This window comes from Octopus sinensis, linkage group LG2, assembly GCF_006345805.1.
Source record: "Octopus sinensis linkage group LG2, ASM634580v1, whole genome shotgun sequence".
NCBI classification, from domain to species: Eukaryota; Metazoa; Mollusca; class Cephalopoda; order Octopoda; family Octopodidae; genus Octopus; species Octopus sinensis.
This window is the reverse complement of record NC_042998.1, coordinates 124750979-124769515: the sequence shown is the minus strand read 5'-3', so window position 1 is coordinate 124769515 and position 18537 is coordinate 124750979.

Sequence of the window (18537 nt, the reverse complement as noted above, 5' to 3'; positions counted from 1 at the left end):
CCAGAATGAAATATATCGAAGAGCATATTAATATTTCTGTCATAAAATTAAACAGTAATAAATCAGTCAAATCAATATTCATTCATGATAGAAGTAATGCAACTCTCGTTTCGTATTAAAACATTTACCGGAAATTCAGACGTATGGTTTAATTTATTTCAGAGTGATCTGCTTTAAAATATTCTGAACAATTTCTTTTCTTTTTTTTTTTTGTATATATTTTAAATTTATTGCCATTAAACGTGGGATTCATCAGAAGCAAATAAAAATAAGTGTAAATCAAAATAATTTTTGCGAAAATTATATATCTATATTTATATACATATACATGCATACGATATATACAAACATATATGCATGCAATATTCTAATTAATGTTTTTGAAAGAATTAATAAGAATTACTTGAGATATTTACTTCAATTCCTGTTTCTTATATTGACTGAATTGTTAAAGTGTAATGATCAGGCCATATTTTAAGTTTAGTTGAGCAAATGAAACCGGTGTTGTTATTGTTATCACTATCGCCATCGTCATCGTCTCCTCATCGTCGTCGTCCTCCCCCTCCTCCCCTCCTCCTCGTCCTTCTTCTTCTTCAACATCATTGGTAGTTAGGCGTTGTCCTCCAAGCCCACGCCTGATGTAGAAGAAGAAGAAGAAGAAGAAGAAGAAGAAGAAGAAGAAGAAGAAGAAGAAGAAGAAGAAGAAAAGAAGAAGAAGAAGAAGAAGAAGAAGAAGAAGAAGAATAAGAAGAAGAAGAAGAAGAAGAAGGATGATGATGACGATGGCGATAGTGATAACAATAATGTCTTCGATCCACAAGGTAACTGATGTTAGGTGCGGTGCGCAACATTGGCCTGTTTCCTCTCAACATAGAGTCCATAGCTATAGAAAGGCTAATATTTTTTATAAATCTAATACTGTACCTGGCTAGAATCTCATTAACTTAGGAAATTTATAGCATTCATGCTTCTCCAGCATGAAAATGTTCTGTGCATTGATTTTGTGATTCAAATTGTAAATAGTTGTATATCTGTTCCTCTCAAAGTATATCCCATTAAAATTCAATTTGATGACCATAGAATACTATAACGTTGAAAATGAACATCTGAGAAAAGTATGCGCGCTTTCAGTTAACATTAATTATGAATTTTCAGTTGAAAATACTAACGTAAAAGAGCGGTGTGTCTAGCGTTTATATTTTTTGCTAGTGCTTCTGTTAGCGTTTCCCACTACAGTAGAACTGAGCGTTTTCCACGCAAGCATTGTGTGTGTGTGTGTGTGTTTGTGTGTCTCCATATTTGTGTATGTCAGTTTGAAATTCATTGTGTCATTTAAGTTCACAAATGTGACAAGTAGCTTTCTACAGAGACGTATTTCAATCTGAGTAAAGTATTTGGCAGGTATCGAATACAGAAGTACCAGTTTTAGTGATAGGGTTGATGTAATGAAAGAAAACTTTTGAGGTCGGTGCTGCCCCAAAGCGATTGGAGTCCAGTGGCTGAGACAATTAAACTAATAATAACCTATAAAAATTGGTAAGATCCGGTGGAGAGGTATACAAGAACACACTGGATTATCAACTCTCATGTAAACATGTTCAACTTCAATGTTATTAATGCTCTTAGTTCTCTTTACAGAGAGTATAGAATACAATTTTATTAGATTCCTAAAGTTTTCAACTCAATATGCTCTCTTTCTGATTCTGTCCAGTTAACAATGTCTTTTCAATTTTTGAACCATACCCGTAATTCTGAATTCTCCTTCTAATCAATAATGCCGTTTCTGTGTTTTCTTTCATCAAACAGACTTTTTCAAAAAATATTTTGTTAAATTCCCTTGAACCATCACTTTGTTATTTTAATTTTCAAAGGCGAATTGCTTTTCAGGTGTTAATATAAAAAGATGATAGTAATGCCTGTGTATTCTCTCGTGTTTTGTTGCAACTCGTTTGCCCATTTCTTCATCAGTTTGAAAACCCTTTCATTTTCTAATTTTCCCAGTCGTCTCTCAACATCACAGACAGTTTTTAATCAATCTTCAAATTTAAGTTCTATCATGGTTTTTAACTAACAAAATCTTAAGAAGCCTTTCAGGATGTGTTTCAGTGAAAGGAAATTCTATTTGATCATTTCTTTTTATTGCAAAGCTTCTCTTTGAAAATCGTTTTGCGCAGAAATATATTATTGAGATGAATATTTTCAACAATAGAATTATTTTAGTATCTTTCAATAACAAAATTAAGTTGCAATCATCAATTTATAATCTATAATTTATAATCTAATAAAAATAATCCTATTTGCAGCCAAAACGTATGGTATTAGAAACAACGAAAAAAAAAATGAAAATGAAAATATGGTTCACATTTATATGGTTTTACTGCAGACGTCCTTTTGAGGTTTTAGCACCTTTTCCTTCAAATGTTGTATAAATATCTTGACAGACAAAAATTCTGTTTCTCTCATATCAGCTCAAGCAGTTGTTAACTGACACCATGCTGTGCAAGGCAGTATTGCTAGAAATGTAGCAGTGGTAAATCTAAAACCCAAGATTTCAATGAGGCCAGAAGATTTATTATAAGAACATAGGATTAAAAGTTTCAAAAGAATGACATCATATTAATAGTATAGTAACCCAATATACATTAAACTACATTAGAGAAACCTGAACATAAATAGTTACGCTATATGATGCTATCAAAATACATAATGGTAGGTTGATTATTTTAAATTATAATGGATGATAATCTATGAAACAATTTCTACATGGACACGTTATCGAATCTGGCAGACCATGTAACATTGTTATTGCCCAGTTTTTGATATTTATAGGAATATAGACTAAGCAAGACGACGTAAATAGAATACTATGGGTTGCTATTCTTAGACCTACAGTAATTGATTATAATCTTCTCTTATTTTGTTACAGTCGCAAAATCTCTTTTAAAGTGCTTGATTGAAAACAATGAAAATATTTTGAATCTACATTGATATTTGATATTCAAAAACTCGGATAATTATGTTGAATGATATCTAGAATAAATCACTTATTAACTCAATGTCATACATCATCATAAAACATTCGAAACTCATTACCATACAATATAGTCATCGCTTAGCGACTATAGCGGTAGAATCAGCTAAGGTACTTCATTGCTAGTTTCATTCTGTTTTTGACCAGTATAAAGTTGCAGTCAACCTACCTCAGCCAGTCTTTCACCCCTTCCTAAAACTCAGAGCTACATGTTTTAGTCCTTAAAAAGGTAAAACGATGCACACTGCAGGGACAGTGCCCATGAATTTCGCAAACGCTCCAATACCGGTATAACTTACGTTGTTAACATTCCACTTAAACTGTTGCAAGTCGAGACCCGTATGAAAGAAATTAGCAGAGAGAGAATTCCAGTGAGGGAATCGGTGCACTGGGAACGAAAGACCGTGCTTGTTGGGGATAGAAATGACTTCGATGATTAGAGCAGAAGTGCCCGAGTGGAGGTAGTATGGAAGCATAGATGCACACAGACACATACATGCACGCGCATACACGTACAAGAATGCACACATACCTCCACACATACAACCCCACGTGCACACATACATATGCACACGCGCACACACACACACACACATACACACACATATGCACACACACACACGCACACACATACATATGAATGCACACATACCTCCCACACACACAACAGAAACTCATACATACATGCACACACTTACACATACACGAGCACATGCACACAAGCACATGCTCGCGAACACACACACGCACGCACGAACACAGGAACGCACATATAATTCGACACGCACAGCCTCACACACAACCCCGCGCACACACATACACACATGCACACACGCATATACACACACGCACATACACACACGTACATACACGCTCACACACAGACGCATGCACTCACTACACAAAAGACACACACACACACACAACATATACATACACGCACACATATACTTCAGACTGCCAGTCAAACACTTTTCTACTGACCATTCCTCTACGCACATATGAAGAGAAACACAACTACACAAAAGACCACCACTCCTGTTACCATGCTGCTGAATTCTTCCTACATTAAGAGACACAAAGTTAAGCCAGCACCACACGAACACCACACACACACATACACATACACACACACATACAGACTTGCGTGCACGCAGATACCCACTCATACGCACACATACCCCCTTCTCTTACACCCTCCTGTCTTTTTCTTCACCCATTCCCTTCCGTTTATTTCAAAATGTAACATTAGCGACTTTTTTTCCTCCGTCTTCCTTTTCTATTGGACTTTCCTCTGCTTCTGAAGAAGTTTTGCTCGAAACGTTAAACCATCTTTCTTTCCTTCGCTGAGCGTCTGCTAACACTTAACGTACCACGTCCTCACGTTGTTGTTTTTTGTGTTTGTTCGTTTTTTATTTACTATATATATATATATATATATATAACATAAGGGACGTTAGCCATCTGAATGTGGCTAGGGACAAGGCAGGGCGGTGGGGGTGTTACTGATGCATTTAGCCCCAGGCGATCATCAACGTCACCAGGAGGGCTGACGCCATCACGGCGTCCTCTAGCCTGCAAAGGGAGATCATGAGGACGCCGTGATGGCGTCAGCCCTCCTGGTGACGTTGATGATCGCCTGGGGCTAAATGCATCAGTAACACCGCCACCGCCCTGCCCTGTCCCTAGCCACATTCAGATGGCTAACGTCCCTTATGTTATGGAGCAGTTACTGTCTATATCTCGTTTAGAGAATTATTATTGCTATATATATATATATATATATATATATATATATATATATATATATATATATATATAGTAGGAGTGGCTGTGTGGTAAGTCACTTGCTTACAAACCGCATGGTTCCGGGTTCAGTCCCACTACGTGGCACCTTGGGCAAGTGTCTTGTGGTATAGCCTCGGGCCGACCAAAGCCTTGTTAGTGGATTTGGTAGACGGAGACTGAAAGAAGCCCGTCGTGTATATGTATACATATATATGTGTGTGTGTTTGCTCCCCCAACATCGCTTGACAACCGATGCTGGTGTGTTTACGTCCCCGTAACTTAGCGGTTCGTCCAAAGAGACCGATAGAATAAGTACTAGGCTTACAAAGAATAAGTCCTGGGGTCGATTTGCTCGACTAAGGGCGGTGCTCCGGCATGAACACAGTCAAATGACTGAAACAAGTAAAAGAGTAAAAGAGGAAGAGTATATATATATATATATATATATATATATATATATATATATATGGAGAGAGAGAGTAAAGAGAGAGAGAGAGTGAGAGAAAGATTAAAGAGACTTTAATGTAGTGACTCGTTCTGGCGTTAAATGGTATTGTCTTTTTTGAAGTAACCGAAGATACTTTCGCTCATGGGTTTTGTGTATATAACTGTTGAAGCGAAAAAGCTTATATTTGGAAGAGATTTACTTATTGCGAGCTGTACGGAGTTGGATGCAAAACAGGCAGTGATAGTTCTTTAATGTGCTGTTCACAGAACCATGACTGTTGAGAAGTGGTGAGGTATAGTTTTCGAATTTACTGTAGAGACGATCCGTTGAGAACCGAAGCAATTTCGAGACGAGCAAGTTGGGTTTTCAAAAAGTGAATGAGATCAAATGTGTTTTGAAGTGGTTCTGCATCGGTCAAAGGTAGGTATAGGGGTGAAAGAAGTTAATGCACGTAGATGAAGATTGCTAAACATTCGTTTTATACAATAGGCATCAATGTACGATGACTGTGAGAGCCACGAAGAGCTGGTAGAATAGAAATCACCGGGGGAGTTGGGTGATATAAGAGATAGTTGAAGTGAAATGTTGACAGTATCTCCTCATTAATGCTGGTGGATATTTGGTCGAAGAATTTGAAGAATTTTGGAGAATGATAAAGGAGTCAGGAAAAGAATTTGGTTAGAAGCGTGATCTACCGGTAACAAATTGGAAAAAAGTTTAATGGAACTAATATTGATCTGTGTCGGAAAATTCAATTAATAAAGCTCGTAACTTTCAAGAATTTCGTATGTTTCATAAAATAGCTTGTTCGGAAAAATTTTCAAATGTCCGGTATCACCAAAGAAGACTTTTGCACGAAATATCATAAACCACATTTTTTTATGACATACTAACTTCAAATATACAAAGTTTATTCGAATTTAGGTTAGCTATGGTATAAATTTGTCTAATAACAATATGATACAGAAACATACAGTTCTGAAGTCAATAAGACAGATTCAAAATGAAATAATAATAACTATATCTCGATTATTATTATTCCCAGCAGGCGTAGAGAAATACTGTTTCTAGAACAGCAATTTCAACAGGGAAGGCGCGTACAAAATTGTACTTTATAATTAGTAGTATAGACAAACGAATGTGTGAAAAACACAATGATTCATCATTGGTTTATTAAGACAGCTAATGGTACATTTTTCATATAGCCAACGCAAAAGAGAATTTAGTTGCCGCTACAATCTTTTATTAATTAAAGTAATCGTAGTTTACGACTTGTTTATCTCCGATTTAATTGATCACCATTTGGGCTCCAATAATTCGAGCGTATAAACATTAAACGTAATTGCACCATAGATATTATATATACTTTGTATGTATGTATGCATGCTTGTGTGCATGTGTGTGTTTATGTACCTACGTATGTATGTACGTATGTATGTACGTATGTATGTACGTATGTATGTATGTATGTATGTATGTATGTATGTATGTATGTATGTATGTATGTATGTATGTATGTATGTATGTATGTATGTATGCATGTATGTATGTATACATTTGACATATTCGGAGGATTGTCTAAAGCGTTGTATGAATTTTAAAAGCTGACGCTAAAGTAATGAAGGAGTCTCAAAGGAAAAATAACTCCAAATGTGAGGAAATTGCAATATATCACGTAAAACCAGTGTTAGATCTTCAGTGGGGAGGGGTGTGTGACCAATTCAGTATTTTGCAATAAATATTAAAAAAATATAAAGAAACAAAAACATTGATTAGAATATGTATGAAGCTTTACAAGTATTAATAATAATGAAAGCATTAGCGTTGACATGGGAACGGAAAAGTATAATAATTTATTTAAAACCGAATACGAGTTGTAGCGCTTGGAAATATCACGGGTAAGTGTCAGTTGTCATATATATTATGTTTGTACCTTGCCTATCTATCTATCTATCTATCTATCTATCTATCTATCTATCTATCTATCTATCTATCTATCTATCTATCTATCTCCCTATCTATCTATCAATATGTCTGTCTGTCTGTCTGTTTGTCTGTCTGTCTGTCTGCCTGTCTGCCTACCTATCTATCTATCTATTTGTGTGTGTGTGTGTACGTATAGTTATGTTTTAATGTACCGAAGCATATAAGCATGCACAGCATGCATGTATGTATGTGAGTGTTTGTGTGTGTGTGTGCCTTTCATTCTATCTTCTGCTAGATGGACACATTAAGCACTTAAATATTTATGAACTGTCTGGAACAAATTCTTTATTAAACACTTCTAGTTTTGTATTCTGATACTCCCATTCTTCATCCACTCGCAACATTTTCACCTCGTTATTTATCTAGCTATTTGATTCCCATTACTATAACTCCCTAAAAATCCCAGCTCATTCTTTAAAAATCTTAACTTTTCACTAAACACTCTATACCCTGTAGATTGATACTTTCATTTTACGCACTTATGTGTGTGCATGCTATATATATGTGTGCGTGCAAGTGTTTGTGCAAGTATAGTCACACTTATATATACGCATAACCTCTATTAATTCAGACCTAGAACTCCTATGATTTTGGTCAACTTCATTTGCCACGCTTCAAAAGAGTATGAACTCAACCTTTAGCATTTCAGTTATGAGTTTTGTGCCTAGACATAAAGAAATAATTCATTGTATAAAGTCGCAGCTGAACGATTAATCAAAATAATATACATTCCACCGATAGGTTAAGACATTTAATTTGTAACAGTATATAAAACATTTAGTGCTCTAATGAATTGAACATTGCTCTAATGAATTGAACTTCGCGTATAGGTTGTGGTTGCTTGGCGCACGTGAATTGTAAACCAGCACTTATGTGATCAAAAACATTTCAGCCACGACCATTTCGACATTTCGTGGTGAGGATACTTAGGATTACATTATTTAACGTATCCTTCTAGTCTTCAGGTTATTTAAGACGGGACGGTGGGAAATGTTTTGTAGATTTGGTTATTTGTAGTTAGTTGAGTGACTGGGTAGAGAAACTCTTCTAAACAGTTATTGATGCTGGTGTTTAATCACAGTGGACTCTGATGTAGTAGGCTTATGATATTTTATACTTTTGCGCAACGTTTTCGTTTAGCTAAAATGAACGGAATAAACGAGATTTTGGTACTATTATTTATATATGTGGCTGCATAACAATCTTGTCGTTGACCTGTCACCGGTTTTTAATTAAATTTTGAAGTTTTGATGTACATATGCAATGCCATTTATAGAACATGAATTATTGTTCTTCTGATCTCTCGATTACCAGTGGCATAATCATGTCAGCGTATATGACTATTGTAGGAAGAAGTCAACGACGGAGCCTTTATATGGTCACTTGATTTATTAGAAATAACAGACTAATCTTCCTTTTAAGATCTTGAACACGAGGCAATGTTGCTCAAGACTTGCCTCACCAAAATGACAAGGCGGTTACAGTTGGAATGCCTTTGATCATATATATGTTTAATCAGGATTGACCTGGATGTTAAGCAATACGAATAACAACATCAATACCACAAAATAACAGCATGTAGCGTTGACAAAGAGCCTCCTATAGAACATAGCATAATGTTAAGGGAGATTGTAAAACAATGGTATTCTTTCTTTTAGGAATGGCACCAGGTGCGTAAAATAGATGCATTTTAAACGTTTATTGAAAAGCAGTTCGTGAGTTTAGATGTTAAATCCCCGAAGAATTACCTGTTTTTCCCGTGGTGGTCGTGGAAAAATTATATTTGAAAAGCATATACAAATCAAATACTCCAATTCAATTTTGCCTCAACTTGTGACTTGTCAAATCCTAAGATTAAAATTTTGGCTTCTAGCAAGAATTTATGAAAGAGGCGAGCTACATACATGTGGCTAGTTTTATCAAAGTAAGCAAGAAATTATTTGCTACGTAATTATATACTGAATAAATAATAGAGTATATTAATAGACTATTTTCACACCATTTTAATAAACTCTATTTAATATTTGCAAAAAATGAACTTTTTTTCAAGTTTTTTTCAAGATTGATAGACGTTGTTCATAAATAAAAGCAACCAAATAAACCTATTTAAATAAGATTCTCCTAATTAAAAACTTATTGCATTAGTTTACGTATGTTAGGTTATTTGTAATAGATTATTTGATTTATATATACCTAAAATGTTATTAAATTCATCGAAAAGTGTTTATCGCTGTATAAGCGCTCTGATTGTTGAACGCAGTGTAATTTAATCAGAAACAACTTTCATATAATGCAATTTTACGTGGAGGTTACCTCAAGTATATTCCTTGTAAGGATATCTAATATTTTTAACAGTCAGTTACAATTTCTCAATATATTTTGCCCTTTAAAACTATTGGGAGATACGCTATGCTCTCAAGTGTGAAATATAGTAATCGGAAATGTTGATAACAGATACGAAATATTTATAATGTTTAAAAATTCGTTGTAAATATAAATTTAAAGGAACCAGAAAGTAAGAAACGTTTCGGACAAGAATCTTTTTTTTTTGCGTAAGAGAATATGGAGGTTAATGTTGCAGAAGAGAGGAAAGATTGATAAGAAAGATTACTTGTAGGGAGAGAGGGGTGGAAGTAGAAAAGAACTCTGTGAGTAGTGGGGAATATGGTGAGAGAAATGTAAGATATGATGTGAGATGTGTGGGAATTTGATAGTGAGGAGGAAGTGAAGTGAGTGGTAGTCAAAGTAACCAAAGTTTGTTTTGAGATCCCAGTCATTTGAAATGGGAGGGAGGCTGTGAGATCCAGGATATACAAGTTAAAAGATGAGTGAGAATTATGTAGGGTATGCATGCATGATTCCGTTAAATCATTCAGCAGAAACAAAAACTTTCTACATATCGCTAATTTTCGATCAGAGCATATTTATTTCAGAAAAGCACACACACACACACACACACACACACATATACACACACACAGACACACACAGACACACACAGACACAGACACACACACACACACTCACAGACACAGACACACACACACACGTACAAACACACATACACACACACAGACACACACAGACACACACACAGACACAGACACACACACACACACACACACACGTACAAACACACATACACACACACACGTACAAACACACATACACACACACAGACACACGCAGACACACACACAGACACAGACACACACACATGCACACATACACACACACACACACACACACACACACACACACACACACAACACAAAACGCTAGATATAAAACCTCAGCAGCGTAAAAATGAAGTGCATAGAAGTGGCATAAAAAAAAGCGGATCACTTGCTACTACAAACTGAGACGTACGTTCATATGCGAATGCACAGCTACATTCAGTTGAAGGACCAAATAGATCAATGAGATCTGTTGGATCTTTAAATACCATGTAAAAAAAACAAGAGAAAATTGATAATATACGCCTGCAGAAACATGCATATATGATCGCGCGAGCGCAGACATACATGCGCGTGTGCACACACACATGCACACACGCCCACCCACGTATACATATGCACACGTTTATTCGAAGCCACATAATCCAGAACTTATAATATTCTTCAAGCGATGAGAGCATTTTCTGGCTTCAAATCCAAATACCCTTGTAGAAAGAACATATCAGCAAATATAGACGGCTTCACATATTCTTTCACTGTTTTATTGGTCAGTTATTGTTTGTTCTAAGTGGAGGCGCGTGGCTTAGTGGTTAGGATGTCAGCACCATGATCGTAAGGTTGTGGTTTCGATTCCTGGACCGAGCGACGCGTTGTGTTCTTGAGCAAAGCACTCCATTTCACGTTGCTCCAGTCCACTCAGCTGGCAAAAATGAGTAACGTTGCGATGACCTGGCGTACCGTCCAGCTGGGGAACACACATGCCACAGAAACCGGGAAACCGGGCCCATGAGCCTGGCTAGGCTTTAAAAAGTGCGCATTAAATTTTTTTTTTATTATTGTTTGTTTTAAAAATCATTCTTGCCGTGTTTCTTGTAAGTTTTTTCATTAGTTGTTTAAATGTATATTTTTGTTTTGTTTCTGTTTAACCCTAGGTCATCCTTATGAAGCAGAACTGTCGTCAAAGTCATTCCAACACTAACCGTCGTCTATTTCATCAAGAGTATGTGTCTAGCTTTCCTTTAATTTATTTTTCAAGATAGCAGAGCGTGGCGTCAGCAAAACCTGGTTGGTATTTCTAACTTTCAGTGCAGCTACATAGAATTTTCTAATGTCACTTATCGCCAATCTCCCATCCACAGCTTTTCTGACTCTTCTTATTGTTATTACCATTGTTATTCTTCTTTAGCTCCCCCAACTAACGCTGATCATGAATACCCTTCGTCAAAAACGTTTTAACCACGACCAATTTATCTCTTGTTTTCAGATATAGGACCAGATTACTTTGTGTGTCCTTTCTCCTCTCATATTCATAGGTAGATATATCTTCTACCAGAGCGATCAATCGCTAAAGTCTTGTCCCTCGTTGTGGTATTGCCCGACGATACCCTTACTTCACTTGCAAGTTGCTATAAATTGTTTCAATTAGATTTTACTTATTTTATGGCTGTTGTTTTTCTCTAAGTTAGTTATGGTCCATCAGGTATATGATTAAATGATTTTCAGTACGGCCATTCCAATTTAGTAGGAGTAGGTGCTAAGTGGTATCAACAGGGATATGTTAGCATTAGATAGTGTTTTATCGGTGTTCCCAAACAAATACTTTTTTAAAAGTATATTCCATATATACTGACGTTTTCAGATAACCTGATATTCCACGGTTGCTGCATTCTACGTTTGGTCGATTGAACTCATCCCACGATTGAAGGAAACTCTAAATTAGATTTTACATCCTGTTTACATCCTCCACAAACACACACAGCACACATATAGACACGCATGAATGCATGCACACAAACCAACATGCATACAAGCTAACTCACACAAAAACAGACACATACATAAACTAACACACACACATGTACACACCTTACAATGCTTATCAACAAGTGATAACACAGCTTCGCTTCGAACGCATAGTGTAAATATATTGATTCCGTAGAATTGACGTGGTTGAACATTGGAGTAGCGATGTCCCCGACATTAGAACTGCCTCCATAAATACAATACTATTTATATGTATATATATGTATATATATATAAATATATATATATATATATATAATATATATATATATATATATATTATATATATATATATATATATATGTATATGTATAGTTGAAACTTACAGAAAGCAAAAAACAAAAACACGTGTATGAACAACAAGAAAGTGTATTAGTTTGACGCACGGGAAAAATGAAAACGTCTTTTACGTTTCGCGCTTACGCTCGTCAACAAAAAAAATAATAACAGAAAACAAACGGAGAGAGAGAATGAAAAAAGCTTGTAGAGTTCAGCGGTAAAAAAAGAAAAAAGAGAAAAAAGGAAAGAGAATGGCAAAGTATTAACGTGTGAAGTATAAAAGTTCAGAAAGTTCAGAAAGTTCAAAAAGTTTAGATTGGAGCGATCTACATCAACGAAAAACTCCAATGAAATCCATGAAGGTAGAGTCAATAGATCCAATGGGAATCCGGATTTAGTATTGGTATGTGGATGAGGAGAGGTGCTGAAAGTTCGAGAAGTGGTTAGGATATGCAAATCCAAAGAGTAGGAAGTTCAGTCAGGATAAGGAAACATACTGTAAAATAATTTACTTATAACATCTTCACATGCGTTTCAGCAATAATTGCATAATGATATATACATACATACATATATACATACATACATACATACATACATACAATTAGAGACGATGTTATGTGATATAATTGCTTTTATAATTGAGATACAATTGCTTTTATAATTGTCATGAATTATCTGTGTCAAACATAATATTGATATAAGAATAAACAAATTAAACACTACCTACACATGGAGTACATCCATTTTTGTTGGCTTATCATCATTTCTTTTTGGTGGTTTAGGGAGGATAAAGGAATGAAATGTCTAGAGAATAGCATGGCAGAATTTGTTATTCAATAACTTATTCAATAATACAGACTTATAGTACAGTCAGCTGCTTTTCTCTAGGGCGGAATCAGGAACCTAACCATTTTTACACGAAAACGAAATGGTATTCACTATTATTGGATGAATCGAGAGTTTTGTAGGGGAAGAGGAATACAAAATAATAACTAAATAACAAATAAATAAAATGGAAAGAAAAATGATAAAAACTGAATGTTCTTAGACTTCATTTCAAAGATGACCTCTTTATTTTGATACTGTAAAGGTCAACAGTGGTCTCATGGAAAACATTCTGACGAAAGAATTTTGCAACGGCAGAGAGGTCAGGTTGCTGTTGAAAACAAGTCCAGATGTTTTATTGATTTTTTCGTCGTAATGGCTTTATTGAATGTAATAGTGTTCAAAATCGGTGATACAGAAATGTTTCTGGAAGTAAGCTGCTGTCTGATATTTATAAAAGTATAGAATGACAGCAATAATTGTTTGGAAGAGTTTCTGTATGATAGAGAAAACAAATTAACGAGAAATAAAGAGTAATATGCTTCATCAGTTAAATCTAGTCAGACTTTACACCTCGCTTTATATCAGAACAAATTCCCTGAAGCAAATAACAGTGGTGTGGAAAAAAATCCTCCTTTAAAACGTATATACATTACATTACAGCTGTTGTAAACTTGAATGACAATATTATTCTCTCGGGAACAATGCAGGGCAAGGACAGGAAATATAATTATACATATTCGTAAATTTACACTTGCCCTCACACACAAGTACATACACATAATATATGTATGAATGCATGCTACTGTATATCAAGCCGTTTATATTCTATTAGTATGTCGAGAACAAAGAATGTACACAGTTGCATGGGCGCTGAACCATTGATGAATAACAAATAGGGAAACATGAATGTATTTGCTAGACAATATATTGTCATGTGGAAGCAAATACTGGAATTTCAAAATTTTATAATTACAATACTTCGGTCTCAAAAATTAGTCTCCTGTTGGAAGTTCACATTTTTTTCTGGTAGCATAACCAAATTTCATATACTTTTTTCCCTTTAGAGGCTCATCGATAAGACTATAAAATTACTTTTCATCACCTGAAATCTCGTCTTATTGATATGGAAAGGTATGGGACGCTACACAGTTCACATCTTCCCTTTTTCTTATAAACAACTAAAATCCGTTATAGAAACCACGAAGCAAATGCATTTCAACATGTTTACCAACAGTTTACTTCACGCAATTTAAGACTGTCTATAAATTTGATTTCTTCACTTCAAACAAAGGCAATGTTTTGTTGCTAAAGTGTTTATAATTTAAATTAAAATCACATTTCAGTCACAGTCGGATACAGTTTATAAATCAAACCTGACAGAATTCTCAGAACTTAGGATAAAAGCTAAACCCTAAGTCATATAATACTCCTTAAGAGTTCGTATTTATAATTGACTACTTATGTACAATGAAAAATTTTGTGCAGGTGAAGTTAGGAAGTTGTATCGACGCAGTATATTACAGTGCATTTCAAATTTTACCGGCACTGAGGAGAAATGCTATGCAAGTAGTTACAATTAAACACAGAGTGTAGATGAACTAAATTACATATCACAATATATGTAGCCCTATTTCTTATCGCCTCAGCCTATTTACTGCTGTAAATTTATATAACACTGACAACTGAATAAAAAGTAATGAAAGTAGTGTGAAATATTTTCATCCCACGCTTTTCTATCTGAAACCCAAAATGTCTTTTCTTGTTCCTTAATTTTGAAGTGAAGATAATAATAACAACGTGGTGATCATGTTGGTAATATTTCTGTTAGGAGTGTGCTAAGTTTTTGGTGGGGTAATGTGAGCAAGAAGTTTGTTGCAGAAGAGCACACAATCACGATACAAAGATTTTGGAAAGCGAGTTGTACGTGCATTCTCTGTGTAAATCATACGCAGTTGAGCTAAACCGATAAACAGTAGTAAGTATATAAATAGAATATAGCGTGTGTTGGTACGGATTAAGAAAAAGTTGACAGAACCAGAATCACATGCACTATTGATAAAAGAGATTGGTAAATAGAGATAGGGACTGAGATAGAAAGAGTGAAGAGAGAGAGAGAGAGAGAGAGAGAGAGAGAGAGAGAGAGAGAGAGAGAGAGAGAGAGAGAGAGAGAGAGAGAAGGCAAAGTGTGAAATGAAGCTGGTTGCAAAATATTGTTGAAAATCTTTCCGGTTAGATGCTTTATTTTTGCATGCGTCATGAAGTGGAGTTCATACGCTCAAGATTTTTTTTAAAACCAGTATATTTCTAAGCCTTGAAAAGAAAAAAAACAGCTTTTTAACATAGCCTTGTCTTTATGATGATCATGACGACGATGCAGAGATGCAACAAAAATGATATTTTAGCTTGTAAAGCGTAGTTTGTGTAGAGAGTACAATGGATTCTATGTGTGATGATCAAAAGTTGGAGAAATGGAATACTCCAAGTTTGTTTTCCTGACAAACTGTAAGTGGAAATGTATGTTCGTTAAAGAAACATAAATTAGAGAAATTTAACATTTATTATTTAAGTTGAACAAAAATGTACAAAATTTAAATTGAGTGCTTTAGAATAATCAATTTATCTTGTAATTTAAAATGAAATATTTCCCCACTAAACAAAAATTCGAATTAATAAAGTAATTTATTAATGCACTTGAAAGAATAATCACAGTACTTTTTGATATTTAAATCAGAGGTAGAGGGATAAAAAATAAAAGTTTAAACATTTTACAAAACTAAAAACGTTGAACATGAAAAAGCAATTATTGATATATAATCATGTTATTCTAACAGTTTTCTGAATTCTTCTTATATGTATCGAAAATTAGTTGACGTCAAACTTATCCAAAATTACTTATATAGGCGGGAAATCTCAGCTTTATAACATATATGAAATATTGATTTAAATGTGTGGTGTAATCATGTTTACAAGACCATTAATGTTATAGTTCATACCAAAAATTCCAACTTCGGAACTAAAATCATTTCCTGGAAACTTAATCACAATATCCCATATTCTCTGTAAACATTCAATATGTAGAACTCGTGGAGTTGATTGCTTGAAAATATTTCAATTCCTGCTGCAGACTCTTGTACCTCACTTAGTATGCTAATGTGCAATTAAATGACATAAACAGCACAACTGTCACTCACCTTTTCTTAGTACTGAATATATTTACTCAACACATGATGGATATTACAGATTATAAGTATTTGTGAAGTTGCTGTTGTATTTCACCTATATGTGATTGCATTTCATCATTAGTTCATTAATTACAGTGAGGTTTATAAGGAAATATAATTAGCTACACTTCAAAATAATTCATTATTTACTCGAGACATCCTTCATTCTGTAGTATATCGAACTCATCAACGTAGATAAAGTCTCTGGCTGCATACGTTCCTATTCATGGCAACTGGTCATTATCTTAATATTTATCAATTCCATCTGTGACTAAACGAACAGGGGAAATGGAATTTCGCCTCTCATTATTGTATAGTTTATATATTACTTCTTACAGTCAATGTTTTATATGAATTTATAGTTGAAGAGGGAAATAATAAAGATTCAAAGAATTCATTCATGATCAACGTATTATTAACTTAATAATCACAACATTGATAAGAAGTGTTATTAGCTGAAATGTTGAATAAAGCTATCTGTCGAGACTATAGGTATGTTGATAGTTGTTAGATAAATTGGACTCAAGTAAGTCACGTGCTTGAGTTTTCTTTGTTATAGAACATGGGAATTTACTTGTTAAGCATCATGAAAGTATACAGAGTCTAGTTTGACTACTCTTCTCGTTATTCTTTGTTCCTGTTTAACTTCTTCAAAATACAGTGTGGCCACATAGTTAATCTTTGAAGTTGATAACGAAGTAAATTACATATATTCCACTCGTTCTCTCCTCCTGCTTCTCTCATCTTTTGTTTTTCTTTTGTCTTACTTTCTTTTTCTCTCCATTTTCTTTCTCTCTATATTTGTTGCTTGCGTGTGTATATGTATATGTGTGTTTATGCACGCACATACACACGCACATACTTGCACACAGGCAAATGTATTAGATGTATGTATCTATATATGTATATATATATACACATATATATATACACGTATGTATGAATGTATATATATATATATATATATATATATGTGGGGGGAGATGAGTATATGCATGTGTGTGAGAGTGTGTGCGTCTGTGTCTGTAATTACATGTAGATGTACATAATGTATATCTACGTACAGGGAAAGTCTAAATCCAACAGCCAACGTTAGTGGATGTAAAATAAAATATATCAGCGATGGTGGTGCGTTATCACCATGTCATGTGATATGATTGGTCAACAAGATAGCATCGTTTACTGACATTAGCGAAGCCAAGTGCTTCTCCAAGGTATGATTCTCACCTTTCTCTAAGGCATGATACTCGCAAGATGTATGTATAAGCTCGAATTACACTATTAAATGTTCACCAAGGATATGATAGGAATTGTACATAAAAGGAATTATAAACAGAATTACTCACACAATCATCCCCTCCACATATGCGGTATGTGTAAATATACAGTAATTATATTAATACATTTTAAAGATTTATCTTAATATTATATAATTAATTGATTGATATTAATGTTGTATGGTGTACGAAATAATTTTAGTTCGCTCAATATTTCCATTTCCGTTGTGGACGACAGTTTGCAAGATGAGACCATCGCTAACAACTTGTGTCTTCTCACAAGTAATTTATATGGAATAAATACTAGTTGCTCCATCGTAACTTGTATTTATTTCATATACATTACTTGTGATCATAATAACAAAATTATTAGGTACCAGCAAGGCTAGGCCTGTTCGACTAATACGTTGAAAACTTTAAGTTTGCTTTAAAACGCTTACACATAATAAAGTGGTAAATATGTATAGGTATACACACACTCACATGCGCACATATGCATATACATGCACAGAAACGCAATCATACACACAACGAGCATTTCTGTGTTTATTTACGTACTCACATACATATACACAGTCTGACATTCACACACAAACTCATACATATATGCAAATATCTTACATGAGATATGGAATATATCTGTTTAGAAATCAATATATAACAAACAACTCTAAATTTCATGCTATTTATATTGACT